This window comes from Octopus bimaculoides, chromosome 8 (assembly GCF_046866305.1).
Source record: "Octopus bimaculoides isolate indiv1 chromosome 8, ASM4686630v1, whole genome shotgun sequence".
Taxonomy (NCBI): domain Eukaryota; kingdom Metazoa; phylum Mollusca; class Cephalopoda; order Octopoda; family Octopodidae; genus Octopus; species Octopus bimaculoides.
This window is the reverse complement of record NC_142935.1, coordinates 815,115-820,114: the sequence shown is the minus strand read 5'-3', so window position 1 is coordinate 820,114 and position 5,000 is coordinate 815,115. Positions and strand designations below refer to the sequence as shown.

General features: G+C 39.2%; 2 protein-coding genes across 2 annotated transcripts in view; both read left to right on the top strand.

Moving 5' to 3' along the window:
* LOC149134280 (uncharacterized) overlaps positions 1 to 5,000 on the top strand; it is an 880,637-nt gene that overhangs the window by 75,454 nt on the left and 800,183 nt on the right. The gene's annotated exons all lie outside the window — the stretch shown is intronic.
* LOC149134292 (uncharacterized) overlaps positions 1 to 5,000 on the top strand; it is a 115,589-nt gene that overhangs the window by 102,047 nt on the left and 8,542 nt on the right. The window lies entirely within an intron of this gene.

Here is a 5,000-nt window from a genome sequence, read left to right as displayed (position 1 = left end):
GGTGCTCCAGCATGGCCGTAGTCGGGTACTCTGTCTAAATAAAAGAGATATATAGACGGGATAGGCAGATCTGGAAAGCTTTGAGATTGTTTTTCTATTAGATCAAGGTTGAACTAAACGGAAACAAAAAAGGGAGACATTATTTAATGTAGTCCAAGATACATTATGCCTGAATAAAAGATGGGATGGCCACGGCTGGAACATTTTTGATCATGTGTCTGTTGGATCAGGACAGACCTGGGGTTAAACAACAACAACACACTATATGGATGTTCAGTCAGCTAGAAATAGCAATCAAATCTCCTCCAAATTGTGCGTTTCTTTTCTGAAACGGATGTAATGTACAGCAAACAAGGCAACAAGAATTAACGTTGAATTAGGTTTTTACATATTTCTTTATTCAAAATAATTTTTCATATAAAATATATTGATTTGGCATATAAGATATATATAGAAATATATATTTATATGGAAAAGTGCGTGGAAATGATCAACGAGAGCGAAGTAGAGTTCCAAAAAGTCAACACAGAAGAACTGGGCCTCCTACTTAGATTGACATATGACGATGCATATCTAGATAGATACGACCTTAGAGATTTCTGCCCTAGTAGACGTCTAAGAGGTAGACCACCCACAATTACCTCTATGGCTAGGAAGACCCCTATAGAGAGATGGAGTGGATGGACCAGAGCCATACGGACCCCCACTAATATCCACCAGGTAAAGAAAATGATCGCACATGCACTAGGAGCTAGTATAAAGGTCACCCTAAAAGGCCACACCTTTAAATTTAACAACAAATTATACGCCCAGGACGAGGGGGCAGCCATCGGGGTTAGTATCGCCGGTGATGTGGCCAATCTTTTCATGGTATGGTGGGACAGAAGGCTTAAGGAACGCCTGACACAGAACTCCATACTCGTGAATGTGTACTCTCGATATGTCGATGATATCAACTTAGTGGTAAAGACACCCCCACAAGAGAGTACCCCTGAAATAGAAATAGAAACTAAGACTATGGAGAGCATCCAGCGAATAGCTAACTCCATCCACCAGAGTATTAGAGTTACGATAGACTACCCTACTAAACACCCTAACCATAGATTACCTGTATTAGATACTGAACTCTGGCTAGAAACTAAGAACAATAAAACCAGAATCCTCCATTCACACTATACAAAACCTATGGCCTCCAAGTACCTGACCCACCGGAACTCGGCTATTGCGGACAATGCCAAATTCAACATATTGATGGCAGACCTCGTCAGAGTAATGCGAAATGTCTCCTGCATGTGCGACCCTACAGAATTAAAGAGACATATACAACATTTCGTCCACCGCATGCAGTTCTCGGGTTACAGCCATAAAGACAGGATCAGGGTTTACAAAGGAGCTATGAAGAAGTTTGAAACAATCAAACGCAACGATAGGAATGGGATTTGCCCACTCTATAGGAGCAAATCATGGAACACCATAGAAAGAACTAAGAAGAAAATAGGGAAGGCAAGCTCATGGTACAATAGCCACAAGTACCAAAGCGTCATGTTCGTCGACACCACCCCTAGAGGCGAACTGGCGTACCGCTTTAGAAGGGCCCTAGACAAACTTAAGCTAAGAATTAAGGTTGTTGAAAGGCCAGGCAACCCTATCAAATCCCTTATCAGTAGAACATACCCTTTCAGTAGAACCCCCTGCACTGATAGGAACTGTATCGTATGTAGATTTAGCCCACAAACGAACTGCAAAACCAGAAATGTGGTCTATAGTATAAGATGTACAGAGGGACGATGCAGAAATAAGACAACGACATATGTAGGCGAAACAGCAAGGAGTATAGGGGAGCGGGCAAACGAACATTGGAGGGAACTTAAGGAAGGGAAGAACTCATCAGTTCTGTACCAGCACGCTGAGCAAGAACATAGAGGCTCAATCAACAACATAGAAATTAAAATCTTATCTACACATAGCAGTGATGCAGCACTTAGACAAATTACTGAAGCTACACACATAATAGAAGGGAAACCTAGCCTGAATAGGAAACTAGAATGGAACACTAACATACGCCACTAACAAACCACAGCATGTGACAACATGTTACCCATAAAACAATAATAGGAACAAAGTATAATACAATACATAGATAAACAAATGGAATTAAATACTACATACGTCAACAAAATTTAATTAAACACATTAAAAAAAAAAAAAAAAAAAAAAAAGACACACACACACACACACACACACACACATGAACATATAAATAAATAAAAACTAATACAAATGAACACGTATTAACAGAGAATATAGGTGATACAGACACTCCCCATACACACATGCACTTACAAAAGACACAGACACATTGAAGGACACGCATGCGTAGACACATACAATAGGAATACAAAATACAAAATGGCTGATAGTTAGCAAGGTGAGACACACATAAGAAAGAAGGAAACAAAGGACCACTGATGAGGTCACAGGAGTGTGACGAAAGAACTCTGGCCGAAATAAGATTAAGATTAAGATTAATGTAATATAAAGCTGAGAAAAAAAAAAAATTAACACCAAATATACAGTGCGTGTGTTTTTATTGGCTAAACTGGCAATATGACCATCCCCAAGTACAACAACATCTGTTTCAACACACGATTTCACATAAAAAAATCTTGCAAAACAAATATATATATTTATATTTATATATATATATATATATATATATATATATATATATATATATATATATATATATATATATATATATAATGTATAGTATATTTGTATATATATGTAAATATATACTATATACATATATATATTCTTTTCTTTTATTCTCTTACTAGTTTCGGTCATGTGACTGCGGCCATGCTGGAGTACTGCCTCTTATGCGAAGAAATCAACCCCAGAGCTTATTCTTTGTAAGCCTAGTACTTATTCTATCGGCCTTTTTTGCCGAACCGCTAAGTTACAGGGATGTAAGCACACCAACATCAGTTGTCAAGCGATGGTGGGGAGACAAACACAGACAGACAAATATATGTACACACACACACACACACACACATATATATATATATATATATATATATATATATATATATATATATATATATACAACAGGCTTCTTTCAGTTTCCATCTACAAAATCCACTCACAAGGCTTTCGTCGGTCTGAGGCTATAGTGGAAGACACTTGCCGAAGGTGCCACACAATGGGACTGAACCCAGAACCATGTGGTTGGTAAGCAAGCTACTTACTGCACATGTATACCACACTCACACACACACATTCTTTTATTTATAGGTAAATATAATTTATCTTTTGCCCTCGGCTGTCCTGGGGCACCACTCTGAAGGGTTTTAGTTGACTAAATCGACTCCCTATACTTTTTGTTGTTGTTTTACGTTTGATATTTATTCTATCAATCTGTTTTGTTGAACTGCAATGGAGATCAGCACAGACGATCTTTTTGCAACGAAAGTTGAAGCTTGACTCAAAGTAAAAACCTTCAACTGCTTCTAACTTTTTTATTATTAATTTTTACAAGAAAATTAAAAGCAATGTTCGTCCTCAGCCTGCGAAAGTACATTGGAATGACCTTTTCTCTGAAAGAAACTTCCAGCCGTTGGCATAAAATTTCAGAACATCCGGAGCTCTGAGCTTCACATCTGTTGCAAGCAATATTAACGGCGTTTACACGGGCCATTACAAAGAAATACGACAGAAAGCTTCAAATATACTTTATTGCTGGAACAATAAACTGGTAATTCAACAAACGACAACAAGAATTAACGGAAGACATCGTAGCAACATGGAATAACTTAGGGATTTCTTTCTTTTGTAAGAAGACTAAGAGAAAAAGATGTTTTATATGACACATTCTACCAGTGTTCCAAGTTTCAAAATGTTTCGTTAATGAAAAATGTGGCCCCCGTTTTAAAAAAGATCCAGGAGAATTATAATTGCATTATTTAGTTTCTATATAATATATACATACAAACATTACTAGATTCATAATATATACACACAATGGAGTGGTGGTAGAGGTGAGCGCAGATGAGTTGGGTGAGGAAGACAGTCTGAAGTCTCCTGTCTTGGGTTCAAACCTGGGAAGGAGGTGAGAGTCTTTTTTACTTTTTTTTTCGTTTGTACAAAAATATTAAAAAATAAAAAGACTCTCGCCTCCTTCCCAGGTTTGAACCCAGGACAGGAGACTTCGGAATGTACTCCTAACCTCTACCTCCACTCCATCATGTTCCTTCAATCATTACTGTCTTAAATTATCTACTTAAACATATAATTTCGGCCAATAAAAAAGAAAACAGATTTTCCCAGCATGCATTGCTAGATTTAAATATTATAGATTTAAGTATCTCATTTTTGACAGCAATTATTGTGTGAGACCTGGTGGACAGGTAGTAAAGGTGGGTTTGCCCCCCCCCCCCACCATCACTTGACAACGGATGTTGATGTGGTGAGGTCCCTGTAACTTAGCAACTATCTATCTATCTGTCTATCTGTCTGTCTGTCTGTCTGGTTGCAGCAGAGGCAGTTGACGGTGAAGCTGTAGTGGTGGTGGTGGCGGTGGTGATGGTGTTGGCGACGGTGGTGGTGCTGGTGGTGGCGGTGGTGTTGGCGACGGTCGTGGTGGTGGTGGTGGTGGTGGTGGTGGTGGCGGTGGCGTTTCTCTTCTTTCAGGTCAAAACTTTTGGCGATGATGTCGCTGTTGTTGCCGGTGGCAACGGTGTTGGCGTTCTCTGCTCACACCTGCACCTGTTCGCGTCACACTTCTTCTCCTCCCCCTTCCCCTTCTTACCTCTTTCGTGAAGCCGTGGTGAGGGGATGGTAAAGAAATGAACCTCGCCAAGAGAGAGTTGCTATGGAGACGGGTTTTCGTTCTGAAATCGTCTGCAAAATTGACTTCGAAGACGCCCGAGTCTGAAAGACGACCAAAAAAATGGCGAAGAAAGGCCGTAAATAATATTAGATAATATCGGCAAATT